Below are 12,078 nucleotides of genomic sequence, written 5' to 3' on the forward strand. Positions count from 1 at the left end.
TCATGAACTTCGGCCACACGTCTTCTTGAAGATGTTCGATTTGTTGGCCATTGATAGTTATTACTCGCGATCCTCTCGATGATCTCATAAGCCTCACTAGAAGACTTAGACAAAATTGCACCATTCGCGAAGCATCTACCATCAATCTTGTATATGCATTGAGACCATTATAGAATGTCTCTAACTAGATACAATGAGGAATCCCATGATGAGGACACTTATTGAATCACTCCCAAGCCTCATACAAAGACTCGTTATCCAATTGTTGGAAAGTTGTGATCTCGTTCCTTAACTTCGCATTTTTGCTAGGTAGGAAATACTTAACCAAAAATCTCTTTGCTAATTCTTGCAATGTGGATATGAAACTTGGTGGCAATGAATTGAGTCATGCTTGTGCTTGATCTCGCAATGAGTACGGAAACAACTTCAACCTCAGTGCGTCTTCAGTCACACCAACTATCTTGCATGAATCACTCACCTCCACAAACAATCGAAGGTGGAGATGTGGATCTTCTGTGGGCATATCACTAAATTGGCCCACCGTTTGTAGCATTTGAAACATCACTAGTTTCAATTCAAACTGGGTTGCCTCAATATCTGGCATTCTAATTCCTGGGTTTAACTTACTGAAAAGTGGCACAGTATATTCTCTGATGCATCGCTCCCTATCATCGGTAATGATGATGGGATTTCGTACATGATCGGCTTCATTACCTTGGTCTTGATTCTGATTTCCACGGTCCGTCTCGACTTGTCTTTGAGTTGTTCATTCACGTCTTCTTTGTCTAAAAGTTCGCTCAATTTCAGGGTCTACAGGGAGTAAATATGCTCAAACTAATATAAAATAAGCCATTTTATGCATGAAAACTATATAATAAAGCATAAAATCGCATTTTAATAATTTCCATGTCCTAATTTCATATTTTTCACATATTTCATTAATTTATTAAACAATTACTTGGTTTTAACAACAAATTTAAGTAAAAAGGTGATGAATTATATAGGAAAAATCCTATATATTTTTCAGTTTACAATACGTAATGCAACCTAAATGCAGAATACACCCCCAAACCTAAAGGATGCATTGTCCTCAATGCATGAATAGATATATGCAAACTATTTATATGCAAACAATGTCATAGAAAAATATATGCAATGAAATATGAATGAAAGAAAGATAAAACTTTCCTTGCTTGGACTATATTGTAGATACTTCATTCTATCCGACGGGTTGATTTACGAGCAGAAACCTTGTACCTTTGCTTCCTCTTCATCCTCATGGTCAGTCTCAATGCTAACAGACTCTGTTTTATCTGGTTCTTCCTCTGATGCTTTGGGTGCATTTTCTTCATTGACAGGATTTGTCTCAATAGGCTCTGCATCACCGACCCCTTCCCCTCCTACAATTTATTAAACAAAGGAAATGAAATAACTAAAAGAAATTTAAATCAAAAAAATGAAATAAAAATAAAAAGAATTTTTAAGATGTTGAATTTAACCATCTCGAAGATCAATGGACTATTTGCCTCGCTCTACATGAGCACCCTAGTAGTGCTTCAAGCATTGTCCATTAACTTTACATGTGTCCCCTGTTTTCATGTCCTTGACATCAACAGCTCCATGTGAATATACACGAGCTACCATTAAAATCGAAAGGTCTATTTTGCTCCAGCAAAGTGCATAAGGGTCTCCGCTCAAATGAATCTTCATCACTATCAAAATTGTTATGGAAAAATCTTGTGAATTTTTCCTCCGCTGTTATTTTTATCAAGTCAATGGCATGTCATTCTTTATTCTCAGCACCACATTTCAGCGCATTAAATACATTGAACATGACTTGCTGATCATTCATCCTCATGGTCAGTTTACCTTTCTGCACATCAATTAAAGTCCTACCAGTAACAAGAAAAGGTCTTCCAAGAATAATTGGCACATCATGATCAACTTCACATTCTAAGATAAGGAAATCCACAAGAAAGATAAATTTATCTACCCTTACCAGTACGTCTTCAGTTTTACCTTCCGGATGGGCATAGGATCGATCAACCAGTTGCAACGTAACCGTAGTAGGTCTTTCTTTCTCGATTCCCAGATAAATTTATACTCGCTCTTAAATCACATAATGCCTTACCAACATAATGATTTCCAATGAAACATGGGATAGTGAAACCGCCTGGGTCCTTCAACTTTGAAGGCAACTTATTTATTAACATTGTTGTGTACCCTTCAGTGAGAGCAAAAGTCTCAAATTCTCCCAATCTACACTTTTTCGACAGTATATCTTTCATGAATTTCACGTAATTTGGCATTTTCTCTAAAGCTTCTACTAGTGGTATGTTGATATGGAGTTGCTTCTGGACCTCCAAAAACCTTTTGAACTGAACATCTTGTTTAGAATTATGGAATCGTTGAGGGAAAGGTGAAGGAGGTCGTGCTTCAACTTGCTAATATTGTTTTGCCATGGCATTTCTGTTAACAACCTGATCTAATTCTGCCACAACATTTTACTACTTACCCTTTTTGGGTTTAGTTTGTTTTTCAGATGGTTCTGGGATCTTTACCTGGTTGTTACTTTCATTATTTTCTCCTACCGCGGCATCGTGAACAACATCACTCAATTGAGTCCTGCTTCTAAAGGTGATAGCCTTGCATTGGTCCTTGCCTTGTGATCTTGAATTCTCTGTAACACTTGGCAATGCTCATTGTGGCCTTGAATTCAAAACATTCGCTATTTGCCCCAGTTGATTCTAAAGATCTTCAAAGAGAAGCAACCTGACTCTAGATTACAACATCATTCTTGGCCATATATTCCTTTAACAAAGTTTTAATGGAAGTAGAAGATGATGCTTGATCATGTTAAACATTTTTCCTCGATATAGGTTGAATGTAACCAGATTGTACATTGTTGACATTTTATCTAGCAGCATTGTTAAAATTCCCTGCGCATTGATTACCCCAACTAAAATTCGAATGCTGCTTCCACCTTGGATTGTAGGTGTTGGAATAGGGGTTATTATTCCAGTTAAAATTTCCCATGTAGTACACTAATGCTGGGTTTGATGGACATTCGTCAAACACATGATTTTCACTGCAATAAACACATAAAGACTCGACTAATTTCATTTCATGGAATGCAATTAAATTTTTATTGTTTTAATTATGTTAGTTGGAGAAGATACTTGGGATATCAATGAAGTGATTGCATCTAGCTCTATGGTACCAACAGCTCTCTTACTCGCCCAAACTCTCGTTGTCAGATATTGATAACCATTGTTGGCAATATTTTCCAAAATCTCATATGCTTCATTATACATTTTATCTAGTAGAGTACCATTGGTAGACGCATCAACTACCATCCTCGTATCCGCATTCAACCCAGTATAAAACATCTCCATTTGAGTCCAGTCCTGGAATCCATGCATTAGACATTTCTAAAGTAATTTCTTAAATCGTTCCCAAGCTTCAAATAGAGTTTCGTCCTCTAATTTCTAAAAATATGTGATGTCATTTATAAGCTTGGAATTTATATTTGGGGGATTATATCATAGAAAAAAATATCTGGCAAAGATCATTCCATGATGCCACTTTTTTCTGTAATAGCTCGTTTTTAGTAAAATTAGAATAGTGGTTTCGAGACACAAATCTGATGTCAAAAAAATTATTTTATTATTATTTTAAGGTCTTCAACATAATATTAGCATCGTATAAAAATTTCATGAATAAATTTTATCGTTTGCATTCTTAATTTGATAAAAAAGACTAAATCGCGTAAAGTGCAAAACTTATGTTCTATTAGAAAAAAGGTGTTAAATTGGTATGAAAATTAATGATTAGTGGTCTTAAATTGTAATTAGACCACTAATTTAAGTAGTGGACAATTATGGACACCATTAATATGTTTAATAAAAGTTATATTAGTAATTTACTAATAAATAAATAAAATAAATAAAAAAATCACATTACCTTGTCCATCTTCAACTAGTCGAATGCCTTAGGAAGACATTCAGCCAATCTATATTCTCATGCATGTAAGTATTATTCATCCCGTTTTTAATTATTTCAATGTTTTTGGATGAATTCAAAATTTTAGGGGAAAAAGTGTAATTTTGCCAAAATATGATGAAATTGAATAGAATATAATCGAATGAGCTAAATTTGATTATATAGATCAAGTAAACCAACGTACAGAATTAGATCGGGGACTTTCAGATCCTGCTTGAACCTGAGGAATATATAGGATACAAATGACAAGTCATTAAGGGACAAAGATCCAAATACTCATTTGGCCAATTTCCAAGAAATCTGCGATACTTTCAAGATTAATGGTGTCACTGACGATGCCATTCACTTATGGTTATTTCCTTTTTCATTGAGGAACAAAGATAAACAGTGGTTGAACTCTTTGCGCAAATCAATTTAGAGACTTTATAGGATGCATGGGAGAGCTATAAGGATTTATTGAGACGGTGCCCTCACCATGGGTTACCTCTATGGATAAGGGTTGAAACCTTCTACAACAATTTGAATCTCTCAAGTAGGCAGTTGATCGATGCAGTAGCCAGTGGTACACTTAACAATAAAACACCCGAAGCGGCTCATAAGTTTATAGAAGAGATGACATGGAGATAAAGCCGATGAAAGCAGCAGGTGTTTTCAACTTAGATGCAGTCACATGTGATCAAATCAGGTAGAACAATTAAATAAGAAAATTAATGGTTTATATGTTTCTACGTAGGTACATCCGGTGATGCAATGCTATACGAATGGAGGAGGAATGCCTAATCCAAAATGTTTACCCTTCGCTCCTAGCATAGAGAACGAACAAATTAGTTATATGGCTAATAATTATAGGCCTTAAAATAACCCTTATAGTAACACTATAATGCAAGTTGAAGGAACCATCCCAATTTCTCTTGGGGTGGTCAAGGAAATCAAAGAGCACAACCCCCTCCAGGCTTCAACCAACAATCTTATTGGTAAGAGAAAAAGCCAAACCTTGAGGAGATGTTGACAAAGTTTATCTCAATGTCAGAAATGTGTTTTCAAAATGCTTAAACAACACTTAAAAATTAGCAAGCGCCAATTCAAGAACTCGAGAATCAAATTAGTCAACTTGCTAAACTAATTTCGAAAAGACCAGAAGGTAGTTTGCCTAGCAATACTGAATTTAACCAAAGAGAGCAGTTTCATGCAATTACTGTGCGAGATGAAGAAGGGTTAGTTGAATTTGAACCAGAACCAAGGCAAGAAATTATGGTAAATAACGATAAGGTGAGGTAAGCCAGAAAGAGCAAAAGTCAGTTGCTAAAGAATATAAACCTCGAGTACCATATCCTAATGCGACGAAGAGAGATCACACGAATAAACAATTTGGTAAATTTCTCAAATTCTTAAAGAAATAACATATTAACTTACCATTTGTTGAAACCCTATTTTTAATAATTTTTATGTTTTTGAGATCGTTGAAACTAGTTCCAGCTAGCCTGAACCTTCGATTTTAAAACTATTAAAGATTTTGAATGTTGCCATTGATGAACCTTATATTTTAGATGTTAAATGATGAATATGAAATGTTGGTTGAGATTTAAAAGTATTTTGTTAAGTAAATTTGATGAATTTTCTTATTCAGGACTAAATTATTGAAATAATAAAAATACAAGGATTTGGTGTGAAATTGTTGCAAATATGGGCTGTATTGGAAGCTAAAAATATTTAGTTTTTATGAAATTTCAGTAAAAATGGTTAATTTGCATGTTTTAGGATCATTGACTAAATTGAATAAAAGTAAAATTTTAGGGGAAATTTTGTAAAAATATAAAAAATAACTAAATTGCATAAATACATTGTTTCACGGTCTAAATTAATATATTGAATAAAATTATTAATTTAGATCAAGATCGAGTGGAAAATTAAGAAGAATGAAAATTTACCAAAATGCTCCTATACTTTGTCATTTCTGCAATTTAGCCAAGTAAGTTTGTACGTTTAAATAGCACTTTAAATTGTTTTTTAAATGCTAACATGTTATATTATCATATCATGCCTCAATAGAAAAACCCAACGATGTATTGACGACCATCACATATGAAAATGGATGTTAACGACCATCGAATATGAAAAGGGATGGTGACAACCATCGAATATGAAAAGGGATGGTTTCGACCATCGTTTAAAGAAAAGGGATGGTTTCAACAAATATGAAAGGTATGATATACCAATGATCAAAGTATGAATATCCATGATTATGAAAGGTATGATTTAAGTGATGCTATGTTTGTGTACCATATCTTACCATGTGATGATATTGCTAAGTTATGTGTTTAACCTCTAGCTTGTGTGAGCCCTGATAAGGGTTCCAATTGACTTCACCACGACAAATATGGAAATGTATAATGTACCAATGATCAAAGTATGAATATTCATGATTATGAAAGGTATGATTTAAGTGATGCTATGTTTATGTACCATATCTTACCATGTGATGATATTGCTAAGTTATGTGTTTAATCACTAGCTTGTGAATATGGTAAATGTTATGTTTATGTCTTTTGTGCTATGCAAATGAAATGGTAAGTGTTCAATATGAACCAAGATATACGTGTATGAAACTTATTAAAATGATGATACATGGAAAACGTGATATGTTATGATGGATTATAAATCCAATTGGATCATGCTCAAGTATAATGGTTATCTATGTTAAGTTCACATGAATTATATTCAATTATGCTAACATGTGTTGTTGGCAGTGCTTAGGCTTGTGCCAAGTTTATGATTGAATTATCTCATGTTTAATCTTAATGAAATACGTTGAAACTGTAAGTGCTCGATTGGTAACGTACTTATGTCCATGACAATGTGAAATAAATCAAACTATGTAATTTCTTAGCAATGGTTGATTATGTAGTTGATTCCAAACAAGCTATGTTTATATGCACTAGTTTGTAGTCATGGTTGATATTATGCGCATATCTTGTGTGTTATGTTTATGAAACGAAACGGGTGAGGAAAGGTAATGAAATGGTAAATTCATAGTTGAAATGAAATTTGATGAAAAGGGAGCAATGAGTTTGAATGATGTATCATATGTGAGAAGTTTACGTATGCTATGGATGAATATACCTATATCATGGATAAATATACTAAGTTGGGATTTGATAATGTTGTTTACGCTTATGATAAGCATTGGGAACGGAATGAAAAGAAAGTAGATTGAAAAGTGTACAATCTTATAGAAAAGTTGATGATTATCTATTAAGTCCCATAAAATACTATCATAGTATGAATGATAAATGCATGTGACATTAATGAACTTACTCATTTGTGAGTTGATGATCATGTTGATTTGTGAATCTTATGGCATTGGCATAGATTTATGTTTATTCTATAAAGTTTATTATTGAAATGGAATATTATGCTTAAAGTTTATACGAACTTACTAAGCATACATTGCTTACATAGTTATTTTCTTTTACTTTATAGATTATTAAAAGCTCGATCGGGTCTGAAGCTAGTCGGAGATCCATCACACTATCCATCGATTTTATTGGTAGATTTTTATGCTTTAGCCTCGATTATAATGGCATGTATAGGTGTTTTGTGCTTGATAATATGGCTACTATGTTTGGCTTGTAAATATAGTTTTTGACTGATGACATTTTGGTATTTTTGGGCTTGATTGCTAATGTTGAATTGTTTTAGTAATGATATGTTTGGAATGGCCAAATTGGTATGCTTCTGTGTGATATTGGCATGAAATGTTGCTTTGAATTTGTGAAACTTACGTTATTTTGATGCCTTGATGATCGGTGTTTATAAGATTAAATTGAAGTATGATTTGTGTTCAAAGTGATAATTGTTGGCATGGTTGCAAAATGATCATTTATGGTATGTATTGATATAGAATTTAAGTCAAATATGTTTAGTTGCATTATGACCATTTGGACATTAATTTGGTATGATTGATATGTATCAATTGTGATATGTTTTTTTCATGGAAACAAAATAGTTGATAAATGGTAAATGTGCACATGTTTAGGTTGATTTGATGATTATGTTTGAGGTGCCTTTTGGCATATTGGTTGTATGGATAAATTGCCTATTGAATTGGTCTTAATATGCATGCTTTGGTATGTTTGAAAGCTTGATTGTATGCGTAAATGTCTTGTAGGTGTGAGCTTGTAATGGACGAAAGGAATGGCTTGAAATTGGCTTATTTCTTGTCCACACAGCCTAAGACACTGGCGTGTGTCTCATCCGTGTGTGACACACGGCCACGCGACATAACCATGTGTCCCTTGCAGTTTTTAAAAGGTTTCATTTCGAGAGTTACACGACCTGGCACACGGGCGTGTGGCTTGGCTGTGTGAACCAAGTAAGAGAGTTACACGGGCACAGACACGGGCTGGGACATGGCCGTGTGTCTCTACTTCGAATGCCTACATGGCCTGAGACACGGGCATGTATCTTAGCCGTGTGACCCCTGTAGTATAAAATTTTCTATCTTTTTCCATGAAGTTCTAAATGTTTTCAATTTAGTCCCGAATTGTTTCTAAAGTGTTTTTAAGGCCTTGAGGGCTCGGAAAAATGACGCTACACATGTGCTTAATTGGATTTTTGCAATGATTATGAAATGTTGTAAATAAATTATTTGAGTTATGTTTTTACGGTAATACTTCGTAACCCTATTTTAGCAACGAATATAGGTTAGAGGTGTTACATTTAGTGGTATCAGAGCTACAATTTAGTCAGTTTTCGGACTGAACATAGCATGTATGAAGTCTAGATATACATGCCATTATATAACCTGTGATAGTGTGACATCTTTTAACTCTGATGAGATTTGTTTTAATTGTAGACAGAAATATTTTCCAACCAAGCTAATTCTGATAATGCTAAAAACGATACTCACGTGTATAATTAAAAAGTTGCTAAGGATGAGTAGAAACTCTTGAAGGTATGAATAAATCTTTATAATTTTATGTTAATGATGAATGTTATGTTATGTGTATATATATATATGAGAGTCAAATTTAGAAACTTTACGACCTTCACCCCTTACCTTCAAAATCTTATACAATGAAATTTACAAGATTTTTGTTGATTAAGCCCACAAGTATGAAATTGAAGAGTTCAGTGGCTAAATAATAATAATACGGTCAGAGTCGAGAATGGGTTAGCAAGTAAAGAGAGTTTTAGAAGAGATATTAGATTTTTTTTTAAGATCATTTGGGGTACGCAATATCGCTGTTAAAGAAGAGGTTAATCACGGGTAATTGACTTATTCAGGTTTGGTATCTAAAAGAATGGATTAATCAAAATTTCTTTTGAATTGATTTCTTTTGTGAAACGGGATAATGTGGGATTATTGATGACTGTAGTAGCTAGTAGAATAATGTTTGAATTGCAAAGAAATTTGAATGTAGCGGTTATAGTCAAGTATCTTACGATGATCTCTTTTGGGTATTCTATATGTTCTTTTATCTTCAGAGATATATGCAATTGTTCATCTTTAGATGTGATTCTTATCATATGAGAATGCTAGCTAATCAAAATGTTAGATGGTAGTATCGTTAGTTTGGTGGATTAATGATCGACATTGCTCTATCTTTCTTTGGCATTCTATTTTATTATGTTAGGTAGAAGTTTCAACGATAAGACTAATATGATGTTATTTTATTTCTTCTACTGGTTAATGCTCTAAATTATAAATAAATGCAGTTTATGTTGTCTCTATCACAACTGTTTCCAGTGCATATGAGCGATATTCTTCTTCTGGATTTTCCCTGGGGTATCATCGATCTCTTTATCATTCAATATGATTGTATTCTCAGAAATTCAGCATAGCTTCACATCTTGGATTTCATTATCTCGGTTTTCTTATCATTCTTATTGTCTAATCTATCAAACATGGTTCATTTGTAAATGATATTCATTGGCTGGAGGTGATTATATCTATTACAATTATAATTTCTGGTTTGATCATGGGAGCATGGTGATATAGATCTCAGATTATAGAGATTGTATTACTACACTGGTTGTTATTGGGACTACATTTAGTTTTTCTCTTTTATCTTGGATTGCACAATTGACATTGAGGTATTATTCTATCTATATGGTTGTAACGCCGATTTCATTATATAGATAGAATAATACCTCAATGTCATTTAAAGTTTCGATGTTAATAATTAAATTTGTTTCATTATATATCCCATTTCTAGCTTTCATGAAAGAGGTAGGTAACGGCGGTGGAAGATTAAGCTTAAACTTGTATACTGGTTCTCATTCTTCAAGTAATCTCGATTTATGTCAACGAGTTAAAACGGAATGTTATGTTTCGTTTGAGTTAATGTAGTTTGTAGAGATCTTTGATTGGTATTCTGAGAGAATTATGATAGACGGTATATCTAGATTATCTTGACAACAAAAAGATAGAATTATTCTAAAATGTTATTATTCGATTGATAGATCGACTCAATTATGTTAGTCAAAATGGGCTATTCATTTGAAAAGTTAGGTAAGTTTTTTATATTCGAGCTTATTTTTTGATTCAAGAATAAATTTTACAGATTCACGAATAAATAGTCAGACAGCCTGAATGAAAAATTCATATTCTAGAAGACATGATACAGAATTATATCTATCAGATCAATTCTAATTAGGAAACGTCATTATGGGTTAAAGTCGTCTCAATAGTTGAAGTTGTTGCGCTTATGTTAAATGATATTGCTTGAAAATTTCCATGTAAAGGGAACAAATATCAATTGCAAGTTACATATGCAAACATGTTAGAAGCATCAGTCAGAGTTTGATAATCCAAGTTTCTCAGTTATGGTTTGACAGATGATCATTAGGAATTTCTCGATAATTATACTACTAATGATAAAGTTATGACAAATGAACATCATAGTTGTTCAGTTAAGTTTAGATATAGTTTCAAGTTCTAATGTAAGTCTTGATACGAGTTCTGAATCAAGATGAGTTATAAATGACTTTTCTACGAATTACCGTTAAGAAGATGATAGAAAGATTTGATGTGATGACTTTTATCAGGTGAGAAATTTTGAGGACAAAATTTTCATTAGCGGGAGAGTTGTAATAGCCTATTTTTAGTGGTTTCGAGGCCACCAAATCTGACGAGTAAGTTTATAAATTTTATTATTTAATATTTATGAGTCGAATATGGTTTTAAACAGGTTTTTGTTATGATAATTTATGTGATATGAATAATTAATTAAGTTTAAGTGGTTTTAGAAAATGTGGTTTAAAGATGTTAATTGATTAAGAATTATAATTGGATGGCCTTATTGAGTAAATTAGCCATCCTAAAGATAGTGGGATGGTTGGATGCTTTAATTTCTTTTAATTATAATGTTTTATATTTTAGTTTATAGATAAAATAAATAATAAAAAGGTTAATATATAAATTAAAAACAAAATTCATCTTCTTCTTTAACACACCAAATGGCCATGGAAAAATAAATGGAGAAGCTTCAAGCTTCGATCTTGCTTTGGACGAGGCATGTAAGTCCGTTTTAGTCCCCTTTTTAATAAGTTTTATGTTTTTGAGATTGTTGCAACTAGGTCCAACTGGCCCGTACCTTCGATTTTGAAACTGTTAAAGATTTTAAATGTTTCCATTGATGAACCTTGTGATTTTATATGTTAAATGATGAATATGAAATGTTGTTGAGATTTAAAAGTATTTTGTTAAGTAATTTTGATGAATTTTTCGATTAGGGACTAAATTGTTAAAATAGTAAAAGTGCAAGGATTTGATGTGAAATTGTTGCAAATATGGGCTGTATTGGAAGCTAAAAATATTCAGCATTTATGAAATTTAAATAAAAATGGTTAATTTGCATGTTTGAAGCTCATGGACTAAATTGAATAAAAGTAAAATTTTAGGGGCAATTTTGTAAAAATGTCAAAAATGACTAAATTGCATAAATACATTGTTTCACTGTCTAATTTAATATATTGAATAAAATTATTAATTTAGATCAAGATCGAGTGGAAAATAAAGGAGAATGAAAATTTACCAAAATGTCTCTATACTTTGTCATTTCTGCAATTTAA

At 32.6% G+C, this 12,078-nt stretch overlaps 2 non-coding genes and 1 pseudogene across 2 annotated transcripts; 2 read left to right on the forward strand and 1 right to left on the reverse strand.

The window, feature by feature from the left end:
• Positions 1 to 200: 200 nt before the first annotated feature.
• LOC121218037 (uncharacterized) lies at positions 201 to 295 on the forward strand (annotated as a pseudogene).
• Positions 296 to 3,411: 3,116 nt separating this feature from the next.
• On the forward strand, positions 3,412 to 3,518 carry LOC121218106 (small nucleolar RNA R71). Its single transcript, XR_005914369.1, has one exon. It is a non-coding gene; the product is annotated as a small nucleolar RNA R71 (small nucleolar RNA).
• An 864-nt stretch (positions 3,519 to 4,382) lies between these two features.
• On the reverse strand, positions 4,383 to 4,484 carry LOC121218032 (small nucleolar RNA R71). The gene has a single exon (XR_005914304.1). It is a non-coding gene; the product is annotated as a small nucleolar RNA R71 (small nucleolar RNA).
• Positions 4,485 to 12,078: the final 7,594 nt, after the last annotated feature.

This window comes from Gossypium hirsutum, chromosome D05 (genome assembly GCF_007990345.1).
Source record: "Gossypium hirsutum isolate 1008001.06 chromosome D05, Gossypium_hirsutum_v2.1, whole genome shotgun sequence".
Classification (NCBI taxonomy): domain Eukaryota; kingdom Viridiplantae; phylum Streptophyta; class Magnoliopsida; order Malvales; family Malvaceae; genus Gossypium; species Gossypium hirsutum.